Genomic DNA, 14,166 nt, shown 5'->3' with positions numbered 1-14,166 from the left:
CAAAATGGCTTAGGGTCTTGGTCAACCACTTAATTATTTTTTTGCCTGTTGTAGGAATTTGAATTGTAATATACAGTATACAAAATAAAAGACTCAATAAAAATACAATTAATATTCAGCATGATGGATGTGCCAACTCTCATCTTCAGCTACAAATCCTCAGATGCACCTCAGGTCACCTGAATGAAGTCCACAGAGCACAGTTTGCCATCCCCTATCCTAGACAATAGCCTCAATAGACTGTCTTGGACTCCAGGCTGTCTTCCTTGCTGAAACATCCACTTTTCACCAGATCCCAGGCTTTGGCAACTCATAAACATAGTTCAGTTTGTTTAGAGATCTGGTAAAGAATGTATATTAGATTAGGTAGACATTTGGCTTCTGGCAGTAGTTTTACTGTACAACTGACTACTAAATTATTATTAATAAAAAGTAAGATCTCAACAGCAGTGACAGGGTCAGGGTCACTTTTGAAGGTGCTAATTTATATACGTAGTTGTATATAAAGCAAACTTTGCTTTCCCCAGTTACATGCAGATTTTGATTATGAGCTTTCCAATAGCACTGTGGTGATCGTGCTTAGGGTACTTTGTTTGAGGATCACATCTTCTGAGGCATAATAAGCTTCTATTCTCTTGTCACACTGCAGTTCACCATCAAGAATTTGGGGAAATAGCCTGGGAAAGACCCTTTTCTCTCTGGGTCAGCACTACATCAGTTCACTGTAGAAATCCAGCCATGCATTGGTGGGCAGACAAGCACAAGCTTTTCTGGTTTGAGGGGGTTGGAAGTACTAAAACAATACATTGGCTCCACTGAAAGAGAGCACACACAGTCAGCTGTAAAAATTTGGTACCTCTGGCCAGTATGTAGCGTGCCAACCATCTCCTATTTTTAACTTGAAGTGGTTCAGTTCTGAGTGTTCAAAGGGATTTCTTCTTATGAAACTGCTCAGTACGTTCCCTTTTTAAAATTCATTCACTGGAGAGGAAGGGGAGTGTGGATCAGCCCTTCCCAGTTAAAAAGTCTGCCTTGCAGGGGCTTGTGTAGGCGAATGTTCCTGTTATACAAATTTCTCATCTTCCCTTTTCTCTGTTCCCATCCATTTTCACGTCCTTCCACAGTCTACCCCCAGGGACAGCCCCCTCCTCTCCTCCCCTTTTGCATCTGCTTCCTTCCCCTTTTATATCTGGTTCTGGCAGCTACTTCCGTCTGGTGCCTCTGAGTGCATGGCATATTGTCCTGAACAGCCAATGGCTTTCTCTCTGTGTGTGTGTGTCTCTTTCACCCCCAAGCATGATGCAGAGCTGCTGTTTTGCAGGAAGCTGCAGCTAAGAACATTTGTGGCACGTGTGGGTGGCTTGCAGCTCTTTTGTTTACAACAATCAGGGTCCAAGGAAAGGAGATTCCTGGGTCATCTCCAGCCCGCAAAAAAAAAGGGACCAGTCTACAGGGGAATGTTAGTTGCTTTTAAAAAGTCGAGCAGATTGACTCGCTTAGATATCCCAAGTCGCATGGGCATCCATATCCTCAGAGCCCCCTCTTTAGATGACCCATTAGTGGAGCATTCGCGTTGATAAGCTTATCAGCAATGAATTTTTCTCCCAATGAGCTTCTGTTGCCACATGGTGGAAAGACTGCTGAAGATCAGAGCCACTGAGATGTCTATTTCAAGTGAGCAGCTTTCTTAATTCTGAGAACCATGCAAAAAGACAGATCTGGGTGGATTTGTCATGAAACCTGAATTCTCAGATAAAAGCTGAAACGTCTGAAGTTTGCCCAAATTTCAAATGTTGATGCTCTTTAATTTGGATCTGAAATGTTTATCCTAAAAATCAAGCACTTTACAATGAGAAGGTGGCAGTATGCATGCTGTGGTTTGTTTTGTTTTGGGGCAGGTATGAACCACAAAACAGCTCTCCAGCTGTCTCCATTGCCAGCTATTGCCAAATATTGTCGGTTACCAGATACCATGGCAAGGCTGTTCTAAGTGCAATGCAAGGAGTAAAATGGAAGATAGCCTCTGGTCACAGGCTCACAATTAGAACCAGTTGGACTTGCCTTGCTTCACAGGCGTCAGGTGCAAGTAACTACATGTGCAATCTGTAGGATCAGGCTGATACCTTTGCTTTCGGATTATTGCTATCACAGCTATGGGTTTTTGTGACGCTAAAAGAGCTTATGTTGTGTACCTCCTGTTGTGAAGATATTCTAGATAATCTTTCCTTAAACTCTATCATCTACTTGAAAATCACTGTAAAGGTAAAGGTTCCCCTGACCATTAGATCCAGTCGTGGACAACCCTGGGGTTGCGGTGCTCATCTCGCTCTATAGGTCGAGGCGTTTGTCCGCTGACAGTTACCAGGTCATGTGGCCAGCATGACTAAGCTGCTTCTGGCAAACCAGAGCAGCTCACGGAAACACCGTTTACCTTCCCACCGGAGTGGTACCTATTTATCTATTTGCACTTTGACGTGCTTTCGAACTGCTAGGTGGGCAGGAGCTGGGACCAAACAATGGGAGTTCACACCCCGTCTCGGGGATTCGAACTGCCGACCTTCTGATCGGCAAGCCCTAGGCTCTGTGGTTTAGACCACAGCGCCACCCGCGTCTAAACTCTCTCATCTACTTGAAATCACTATAATAGTTATCAAATACCTTCATACCTACTGGGAAGCTCATTTGAATGCCAGCCTTTATGTGGTCAACGTGCAAAAGAGGAAAGAAGTAGTAGACTTGGGGAGCCAAGGGAATCCTACAAAACTTTGAGGAACAAAATGTAACAGGGGGCCCAAAGCTGAATGACCACAGAACACTACTGGAAAAATATGGGGGGGACCATGGAGGAGGGAAAATATGGACTACCTTGGAAGACGGTGTGGCTGATTGGCTGGTAAGACATCCATGCTGCACCTTTTGTTGCAGGTCCCAGTTGCTAATTACTGTTTGACACTGTCAAGCAACTGAAATCAAATGGCATTAGAGGTCAAGCTGTGCTTTCAAATGTTTTGACAAACACTTGAATATGCAGAGAATTTCTGGCGTGTTACTCAGCGCCGGCATTCAATGGGAATCTTTTTTGGAAGCAAACAGCTTTCAGCTGAAGCTTGGATTCTTCTGCTCTGAAGCCATCCTGTAGGCAGGGACTGCCAGCCTCCTGCCCTCCAGAGGTTGCTGGAACTGTTACTCTCACCAGCTGCAGCCAGCCCATGCTGACTGGGACTGAGGAGAGCCATAACCCGAACCGTGTGGAGGGCACCAAGTTGAGGAAAGCTGCTCTAAGCAAACAGAGGGAAAAGCGAGGCCTTTTCAGGGCCTCAGGCTTTGGCAAGGTGTGCTTCAGCTGCCGCCTCCTACCTGTGCTCCAAGATTATGGAGGCTGCTCTACACGCAGAACCAGTGTGTGGAGATGACGCACTGCCCTATGCTAAACAGAGGAGCCATTCTTGAGGCTGTGGAGCACGCCCTTGGCCCAGAGCGATAGGAATGTTTGCTTTTCTCTGCTCCTGTTGTACTGTGCCAGAGCAGGCAGCACGTAGACAAGAAGACAGCAGAGCCCAGCTAGAGGGGGTGGGGTCAGGCCTTGCATTCCCACTGAGCAGCTTGAAGGGCATGGCTGGCTTTGGAAGGGAAGAGAGAGTGCAGGGCAGACAGCTAGCTATGCTACAGTCCTAGAGGGTTTCCTTTCCTTGGAGCAGGGAATTGGAAGGCAAGGAATTCGTATTTCAGGTCAATGTGAATATCAAGTAGGGATCGGTTAATCTGCCTATTTTTTGTTTCTCTCCGTTTCTTCTTTTTCCAGCCTTAAGTTCAGATGTCTATGTTCCTGCTTCAGTTTTTTTTTAAAAATAATAAATTTAAAAACAAATTATGAGATTCATCAACATCGTAATAGATTTTACTGCAAATTTCTCCTAGTTTCTTATTCAGTTTTACTGAATGTACACATTTTTTTTGTAAAGCAGTTTTCCCTTTAAAAATGCATGTCTGTATGTCACTTTCACTAACATGTACACTTAAATGCACACTTTGTCTCAATATATGCATTTTTGTGCACATGGCTTGGATGGAGAACTGCATTGCAAAATTCAGAGAAATGCAAATTTCGAAAGATGGCTGTGTTTTGGTTTGGGTATTGCTTCAGGAAGTGCAGATTAGGTAGGCTTGTCATTACATGTGAATTGAATCAAAATTCTCCCCATCCCTAATGTGATATTATCAGTAAATGGAAGTCTGGGCCAAAGGCAGACTTGTGCTGCTGTTGATTTTTCTCCCAAAGGAAAATTCACATTTTTCTCTCTGTAAAAATATGTATCCATCCTTTAACATATTGACACAAATAATAAATATCATCTATATCTATCTATCTATCTATCTATCTATCTATCTATCTATCTATCTATCTCGGTATACTTTAAAATGCTTCCAAAATTTATCCAGGCATTGCTAGATTAGTGTGATATTTGTCTTGAATATATTGCCATAGTATGAGCCATACTGCTGGGGATATTTGAAGCTTTTCCTAGGTACTGTGTGAAGTGCCAAGAAAACCTAAGACAATATTTGATCAGAGATCATGGTGGCCCACAGAAAATGAATGTGCGTACCATGGGGCAATAAGAGCTTTGAATCTATATTATCTGCATTCAGCTCTGCTGGCTGCTTCTTTTTCTTTCCTGCCCAAGATTGATGTGGAAGGTTTGAAGTGCTAATTTGCAGTCATTAGCACCTCATTCTCCCAGTACCCCTTCTCTTTGAGAACAGTAGCCATACTGTCTGTCAGGAGATGTTCCTAACTCATGCTCTTAAATTGTATTTTATTGTACATCTGTTGTTTCGCTTGTAAATGCCTCTAGGGACATGTTTTCTTTCTTGAAAAACTATATACAAATTTATTAAACGGATACATTTAAATGGATGCTCCATCTCTGTGTACCTCATGAACTTGCTGCAAGCCAAGACTCAAGTTACGTAAATGAACGAATCTTCAGGCAAAAAACTAATGACCACCTTGGTTCCTCCACTGTTCCGTTCCAATATCATATGGTGCCTTGCAAGACTGAGGGTTGTTGGAATTTCAGCATAATGAAATCTTCAGTAAGGAATTGAAACAGTGTTCGGGCAGCACTTGCAGGGCTCACTTTTGCACTGTAGTTTGAATGCTTGGAAAATTCGTTCTCTGCGAATTCAGATGATGAACAGTCCCAATCTGTACCTCCCACACTAATGTGAGAACTGGAACCCATATGTCTTTGGATTTTGCACTTTTCCAAAATTTCTGATGCGATTCCTAGGCATTTTCAAGCTGCATATTCAGTGAAATATGCATTTAAATATGTGGTTTGAGAGGAAATGCATTCCGAAAGGCGTGTTTCGTGAGACAATATGTTCAAAATGCATATTATTTTAGATACCTATTTAAATGCATTTTTTGAGAAAATTAAATAGAAAACTATAAATAGATAGCTAGGTAGAAATATAATAGACTGATGTCGAAAGGGGACAGGACAGTCTTCTGTATAAACACACCAGAAAGAGGCATGGACCAGAAACAGGCTGATCCATCCATTCATTGACCTAATGAAATAGATGGGGCACATCTTACAGAAGAACATGAGAAATGCTACTGTGCTTGTGTCCCACCAGTAGGCATCTGATTGGCCTCTGTGGGAACAGAATACTGGACTAGAGAAGCCTTTGGTTTGATCCAGCACGGCTACTCTTGTGTTCTAAAAGCGTACTATTTCCTTAGTTAATAAAGATCGGCCTGTTTATTTATATACTACATTCCTGCCAACATACTCAAGTTGGCTTTACGGTTTTGAATAAATCTCATTTTCAATGTATGTTTCAACTAGATTCGTTTTATCCCCGGATATATACTCCTACCTTCGGAGGCCTCCACTTGAGCCTAGACTTGCAGCCTGAAATGGCAGCCGTTACTTGAGCACAAGAAGGGACATCGCTGGAATAAAACGATTTCAGTCAGAACCCAAGGAGGTTGCTCTTAAGCTCAGCTGCTTTCCTTCCAGCAGCTGGAAAAATCCAGTTCCAAACAGTTTGGATAGGATTCAAGAGGCGAAAACTAAGGGGGCAGAGGGGGAAGAGAGAGGAAGGAAAGCTCGTGGCGTTGTTGCGAGGTTAAAAGCACCTTGCTTGAGAATCCCGTCTCCCATTATTGATCGGAGAGTCCTTCCTGGTAGGAGGGAATACGTCGCTATAATACTGAGGTAAAAAGGAAGCAGCTGGATTCCTCCCAGTTGGGTGCTGTGGAAAGGTGGCCGTGTTGGGCAAGGGGTCTTCTGTGTGGTAGGAAATAATCTTTCTCCACAACTACAAAAGCACAAGTCTTTTCTGAGCGTGCTGTAGGATCCCGCGGCAGTATACAAAGGCCTTGCCATCATGGCGTCTCTTCGTCTCCTTCAGGCAGCGGCCCACAGAGTTCATGTGGTGTGTGGGGAGAAAGAAAAGGGGGGAGGAAAAGAGGGAGACTATAAATGCTGGATTCCTGCTTCTAAGTTCATCTCTTTCCCTCTCCCCCCCACCGCCCTCCCCAATTCCAAATTGCTGCTGCAAGCCTTTAGAGGGCCACTTATGTTGATCCAGATGTAAGGAAAAGCCTCCCACTCATCCTCTTGCTCTCCCTTGATTAAAACATTATAATTCTTTAATCTCTCTGAATTGAGTTTCTTCCTTAAAAGCTGCCTGTTCTCTTTGATACACCAAAGCAGTTCTTGTCACGCTGCCAAAGGAGGCCGAGTAGAGTGTCACACAGCTCAAACTTTTACAAGCTGAGTGAGCAGGAAAACAAGCAAAGGCACACAGGCAAGCAGAGAGAAAGAGAGATACAGAAAGAGAGAAAGAGGGCTGGTATCTTCCATTTTATTTTAAATTTTTTGGGTTCCTTGCCGAAGAGAAAGGAGAGCGTGCTTTTTTCCGTTTTGTTTTTTTGTTTGAAGCTCAGCCATAAATATAATTAACTTTTCCAGCAAACGTGATGGCCAACCTCTGAGAAACTTGGACGAGGAGAAAAGGGGGGGGTGGGAAATGACGTCACCGCGATCTGGGGGTGCCTTTCGCGCTGCCTGTCAGAGCTGAAAGAAAAGAACAGGGCAATAAAACAACGGCTGCCTCTGTCTCCTTCGTTAAACACGGCACTAATTGGATGTTAATTTCTCTTTGCTCTTCTCGCTGTTTGATTGTAAGAACTCTCCTCCTCTTTCTCTCCCCCCCCCTTGCAAGACTCTTGCCAGTCGCAGGGAGTCTATACTGTACATTCCCTCTCAATTGTGGGCTCAAACAATTCAGAAGCCCAGGCAGTATTAAAAGAGGGGGGGAAGGGGGGGATTGGATTTAGGAGTTTCACGAAGCTCAACATTTTCCTTTCATTGCCCTGTACAGAGTTCGGAGTATTTTTTTTTCTCCCTCCCTTGCGTTCTGTCCAGTCTCCTTGGCAGCACGGGGGTGGGGGGGAGAGAGAATTAACCCAACCACTGCCCAACTCCATGTGTTGAAACAGGCATTTAGGGGAGCCAGTGCAGGCAGGAAGCTGTTGCCGTCTTTGCTGCCCAGGTCACCCTTAAAGGGTGTTTGTGTTTCTTAGCTTGGATGCTGGAGGGTGCTGAGTGCATCTGATCGATCCATAATGTACCCACGCACACACACACACACAGACACGCACAGAGTGGTGCAGTGGAAAAAGAGGTAAGTTAAGAACAGGCTTTGAGGGAGAGCAGGGGGGGATTTACCAAGGGAGATGGTGGGTGGGTGGAGAGAAAGAAGGAGAAGGGGAGGGGAAGGAGAGGAAGGAGGTGGAGGGTAGAAATGTGGGAGTAAAGTCCTACCTGGGATCGGTGCCAACTTCCTGCACAGGGCTGCAGACCCGCAGCTTTGAGCAACCCACCAGAGGCGACTTTTCTCTCTTGTCACAAATCCAAAAGGCAAGGAAGGCAACAGGAACAGGTACAACAGATGCAAAGCAGCCTTCTTTGCCAAGGTGCTGGTGGGTAAATCCTTCTCTCCCCCCTCCCTCCCTCCCTTCTCCAATCCTTATTGCAGCTAGCTGTATTTTTTCTGTTTTAAGGATCCTTTCAAGCAGGCTGGATAGAGGCTTTTTTTGTTTTTCATGACTATATATCTCTATAGAGAGAGATATTGAGAGATTGAATTCTCACGCCAGTTTCTCCTCTCCGTTTGGATTAACATGCAGAAGATGTGCCTGTCACTTTGCTTACTGTCAGTGCCTGTTCAGGGATGGGAGAGGGCTTTGTTCCGCGCTGCCTGGGAAGCTGTGCCAACTCTGACTTGGCAGCCGAGCCAGAGTGGGCAGGGAGAACGCAAAGAGAGCGAGCGAGAGAATGACTGCTGAGGCTTCCAAAGTGGGAAGTGGCTGTAGGCCCATTTCCGAACGAGGCAGCTATTCACTCTGCCCCCTTCTTCTTCTTCTTTCTTTCTCTGTCTCTTTCTAAGACTGGCACGGACAAAATGGAAAATGTGGGGGCCTGTCTGCTCTCCTCTGGGTTGGTTTTCTTTCTGTCTTTTCTTTTTTCCCTCTCTCTCTCCCTTTTTAAAAAAATCATCCTCACCTGCCTCCGTTTTTGTTTTGTTTTTGTTGTCTCTTAGCTCCATATTTCAATCGGCAAATGAGGCATTTCACAAAAGCGAAAATGCTTCTTGCATAACTAAGATGATGTGGGGGGTGGGTGGGTCTTGTGTTTTTGTTTTTGTTTTCCCGCCCTCGTATCTCTCTTGGCTGGGTTAAAGAACTGTGCCACCACCAGCATCCCGAGTTCAGGACAGTAGGAGCCAAGATTTATTTTACGTGCGTACATTGGGGAGACCGGGGAATGCTTGTTGGGGAAGCAAGAGGGTGGTTTAGGGTGTTGGTTTGCTGAGGTTGGGGGTTTTTTTTGTTCTTCGTTTTGGCCCTTTGGAGGGTGTTCCCACAAAAAGCTGCAAAACTTTCCGTGCACTAGCTCCTGAAAAGTCACTGGAGTGTTCGGCCGGGTTTTTTGTGGGTTTGTTGTCTTTTTAAAAGTATGTTTAAAGACCATGTTAATAATGGGAGACCGTCCCAGGGGCACGCTAACCAACGGTTCCAAGTGCTGGAATTCCTGCCAGCCTCCCTTTGTGCCAGCCTCTTGTCGGCCTTGGCGTCTCATTCGGATGAAGCCTGGCATGCAGGCACCGCCCATTTCTTGGCGCTGAGCTGCTGTGAGAAGGAAAAGGGAACGCAGGGTGGGGGCTGTCTCACTCAAACTGGCCTTGCTCGGAGTGGGGGGGGGGAGAAAACCATTCCTGATGATTGTCCAGATAATCGGAACTAAAGAGAGCGACTACCGAGCAACAAAACCTTTCTCCTTCATGGCACGTCTCTTTCGGGTACGAAATCAAATGTAGCTCTTTTAGAAATGTTTGAAAATGCCGTTTTTTATTTGTCCAAATGTTCTGGCGCGTACTTACTGCTACATCCTCCTTTCCCTGCCGCAACCTTCCCGCTTTTCGTGGGGCTAAAAGATACAAGGTTTTTCAAAAAACAAAAAAAACCAGACAAACTGATGGTGGTTTTTTTTTTTTTAATTTATTTGTACTGCCCAGCCATAGATCAGGGCTCTTTTCTTTATTCTGGTTCTCGGAAAAAATGCTTCGATTATGGGTACCGGGAGGAGGGGGGCTGGGTGATTGGGGGTTTTTTTCCTGGATTTTTGCCACACTACGCAGCAGAGAGGAAAGTGTTGAATCATGTCAGAACTGCAATTCAACATGGCAGCCTTAGCTGAGAAAGTATGGCTTTACAATGTCGAAAGAAATGTCTTTCATGGCAAGAAGTGTCTATTTCTGAAGGCATGGAATTTGGCAGAGCTGGGTTGACCAAGAATTGTGGCATAAATATTCCCTTGGATTTTTATTTTTATTTTTTCAGGGAGGGGGATTTTATGTATAGCCTTCAAGAAGAAAAGTTCAGCCATGTTATTCCTCATCTTGGTGTTTTGCAAAATGTTAACCATTTACGGGCTGTTCTGTGTCTATCATTAGATACTGTTTTTTAATATATTTTTCTTTGTTCTGGCTTAGCTGGCATAGATTTTGGACTTGGGGAGGGCAGGAAGAGCGATTTGGTGCACGTTTGGTAGATTTCTGGCATCCTTCAGGGTTGAAGGATGACATCATCACTTGGTCTTTATTGGCAGAAATCTAGATGTAGCATGGAGGCAACTGGAAAGAGTAAAATGGGATGCTTTTCCACAGTGCCCACCTCACTTCATGTTTAAAGGTTTGTCCTTTCGTAGGGGTAGCTCCACCCTTCCGTTGCCACTGGTGTAAACTTTGATGGACTCCACCACAGCAAACGGAGCCCCTCCTGACGTACACTTAAGGAATGGATCTCAGGGGCTGTGTTTAGTGTCTGTAAATCTGGCCTCTTTATGTCAAGCTTAATTTAGGCCCCTGTTGTCTAAAACAAAAGAATATTGTTTCCCCAAGAGTAACAGATTCCTCTTACAGACAACTGCTTCCTTCTAAATGTTTTGTGATTAACAAAGCTCCCAAAATGAGAGGCAAACCCTTGGAACAATAAACAGAAATTTCAGCACGGGCTTCTAAATGCTAGTGTTGAAAGCAAAGGAACAAATGCTGTGTGACCCAGGAGTGCCGCAGCTAGAACTCTCATTGAATGCCAGACCTGACTTCTCAAACTCTCTGAAAACCGGGCCTTGTACAAAATCTTAGTTTCTCTAAATACCCTGCTCCCCATTGCCAGAGAGAAAGAGAGATTTCCGGCACTGAGGATAGACTTGTCCCCTTGTAAAAAAGGACTTACTACTTAATCTGAAGAGAAATCCCCCTTCACAACCTGTGGAACCATCTCCTCCCCTCTGGCTTGCCAGTAACTCCTGTACAAGAAAATCGCTGGTCCTCTGCACATAGTGTTTATAACCCAGTGGGTTGTGTTTAAGGACCCAGAATGAGGTGATTGAAAGTTAGGATGCCTAAAATTCTCTCTGTGTGTTATTAGGATTTTTGGCTGTGTTTATTGCTTCAGAGTGCTTTTTTGAGCATGGAGTTAAATAAATCTGGATTGGGATATTGAGAGCAAAATACTCCTTTAAAAACCTGGATTCCTGTTGCAGGAGCATAGCTTGCACATTTGCTGTGAACCCATCATTTTGGGTTGCCTTTTGCTTCTCAGCAGAAGCAAGAGCTAGCTTGTATTTTGATGTCCTCAACTCTAAATTGGCCAGAAGATACAATGCACTACTCTTGCCATGATTAAGTGTTAACACAAGCCCATGTAAATGTGATCTCACTGTTATTTAACTGTTTGAATGTATCTCCTGCCCTATCAAGTAGGCCAAGGGTAGCATGAAATATTTTAAATCATCCTTTTCCAACTGATACTTTCCATATGTTATGGTCTACAACTCCCATCAGCCCCAGCTCCCTCACAATGCACACACCCATCTCAATGCCACCCAACTCTAACTCTCTTGAAGGCCTGGAGTGTACTTTTATGAAAGCTTTAGAATCATGCTGAAATAATGTAAGTCATACTTAACACAGTCTGTGTGGCTGCATTAAAAATACTGCACGGTGACCTTTACAGGCAAAAGTAATGAATGTGCACACAACAGCTGGAAGCAAGGTGCATAATGGGAATGCTCAGCATCACCAGGAAGGATAAATTCAAACATCTGTATCTCACTGAGTCATATTTTCTCAGTTACTCACCACTGAATATATTCCATAGTGATGTATGAGCCCATTCCAGCTCTCCCCAGTAATCAGTTGGACTTTACGAGCACTCCCGTCAAATGCCCCCAAAGGCTCAAAGTTTTTTCCCCTGGGCATTCAGTAGCAACGCTATAAAAAGCCCATTTGATCAAATTGCTTGGTAATGATGGGGCAAGCTGCTGGGAAGATCAGAGCAGCAAGATATCAACCCCATTTCTAGTTGGGAGTAGTTCGGAAGGAACTGGACACAGTTGAAAATAGATGCTTTCAGCAGAGAGTCCATATTTCGAGCTCCTTTGAAATTTCACGCAATCTGTACAGATGTGACACCTTTGCTAAGTTTAAAACTTGGGTTGCCTGTAATTTTCTGGAAGGTGTTCTAAATGAGAGGCGCAAAAAAATCTGGTTTTGCATGCAGTTTAAAAACTGGGTCTAGCGACTGGCATCAGGCTTGCCAAGGTAGGGCAGGGATCTTGTTCATACTCCTCTGAAGTTGGCTGCTGTACATAGCACTTGGCTGTTGTCATTGCCACCTCCTTTCCCATCTTTTCCCAACACATTTCTCTCCCTTGCCATTTCCCCCGTATTCCTTCTAGGAAGAAATCAGCATAGCTCCATAGATCAGTGGTTGGTGATTATATTCTCATTGACTACTTTGCTTTGAGCCCAATTTCCTGTGTGGGAAGCAAAATTCGACATCACTAACATCTTTGCTCCATTTTCTTCCCTATCTAGTCTTATGCCCACATGAAGCATCTCCATTGACTTCAGTGAACTTCTCCTAGAATTTCCTCTGTGATAAATGAATGCAGCATAGCCCACAAGACTGTAAAGCTTAATGCAGAACTATGCCATCTCTTTATAAAGGCATGCTAGGCTAACATAAGCCCTTTTCCACCTTGTGACTATTGAGCGACATTGTTGCTGATGAACACCTTCTAGTTGGCAACATTAGTAAGTCCTTTCTTTTTCTAGGCACAAATCCATTTTGTGGGTCCATGAATTTATTACCACTAAATAATAATAATATTATAATATGCCACCCCTCTGACTGGTTTACCCCAGCCACTCTGGGCAGCTTCCAGCAAATTAAAACACAATACAACATCGAACGTTAAAAATTCCCTGAATTTCCCTGAAGAAATACAGATGTTTTATCCAGCAAAACCTCAAAGTTTCCATTTATTTTGTCTTTTGTCACACTTTCCAACAGGTGACATTTCAGCACCCTTAATGAACCACAGTTTGTGGGCTTCTTTGATTTAAATGCATGGTGTGATCTTAATGTTACAAGCGTTTAGTATGATAGCATTCAGGCCTTATAAGTGAGCAGCATCCATTTAGCCTGGTGGCGTACCCCTTTAATTTTGTGTGTGTGTAAATGTAACTTCAAAGTCTGCATTTCCTTCCACCCCAGAATGCACAATTCAGCATTTAGATGCCAAAAATGTGTGTGGCTTGTTGTCACTGTACATCCAATTAACTTGGACTTCCTTTTTACATAGCTTAACCTCCACATGCACACCCTTAGCAGATCTGATGAGCTCCTGTCTTTAAAAGCTTGTTCCATAGCCAATCAGTTAATATCCAATATGCTGCTGCTGCTCCTCTTATTGTCTTATTCCAGCTAAGCTATACATCAGGGGAGGAGGAGAACACAGGTATGACAGGGGAATATTTGTGGGTGTGTGCATTGTTTCAGAATGGAAGAAAATGTGGGCTTCTTCGGTTCAATTCCCATTCATTCTGAAATCAACACAAAGGAGAATGAACAGGTATACACGGGAATCCCATTCATTCAATTTGCACCCATCTGTGCCGCTTGGGGAAGGGCTTATGCCTCTCTCTCATGGTGGCAGCAGAGCCCCTTTGGGCTGCTGCCATTTCATTTACTCAAAATGTCCCTGGTGTGTGATCCCAAAGCATTCTGTGGGGATAGCAACTGTCAGTAGGAGAAGCAAGTTTTTGGAGCAGTTGCCATCTTCTAGGAACATAGGAAGCTGTGTTACACCAAGTCATTAATCCATCTAGTTCAGTATTGTCTAGCAGTGGATCCTCAGAGTTTCAGGCAGAGGTTAAACTTGGGATCTTCTGCATGTAAGTCAGATGTTCTATCACTGAGCTACAGCTGTTATCCCAATAATGTCCCAGAGCAATGAAAGATCCAGAGGATTCTGGGTAAATAAAATAGTGCACTCACCCCTCTGGAAAAGCCTTAGAAATTATTGTCATTATTTTTTTCTTTTTTAAAGGAAAAGAATATAAGGGAAACAAACAGAATAATGAACCAAATGTGGGTGCAATGAATACATTACAAAAGATTGTGATTTCAACAAATGAAATGAAAGCATGCTTTAATAATATGAATGAAGTAAGAAAAAAGTTTTATTGCACACCACTGATTTTCGACTGTAAAGAGATCTTGTATTTTTTCTG

At 43.8% G+C, this 14,166-nt stretch overlaps 1 long non-coding RNA gene across 1 annotated transcript; it reads right to left on the bottom strand.

Moving 5' to 3' along the window:
• Positions 1–4,800: 4,800 nt before the first annotated feature.
• Positions 4,801–8,673, bottom strand: LOC309344358. Its single transcript, XR_014157691.1, has 2 exons — positions 7,845–8,673; positions 4,801–6,420 (listed from the first exon to the last, which is right to left on the bottom strand). It is a non-coding gene; the product is annotated as an uncharacterized lncRNA (long non-coding RNA).
• Between the last annotated feature and the right edge of the window lie 5,493 nt (positions 8,674–14,166).

The sequence above is a fragment of the Podarcis erhardii genome, assembly GCF_964252035.2.
Source record: "Podarcis erhardii genome assembly, chromosome: 6".
Taxonomy (NCBI): Eukaryota; Metazoa; Chordata; class Lepidosauria; order Squamata; family Lacertidae; genus Podarcis; species Podarcis erhardii.
The sequence above is the reverse complement of the archived record's forward strand: the minus strand, read 5'-3'. Positions and strand labels throughout refer to the sequence as shown.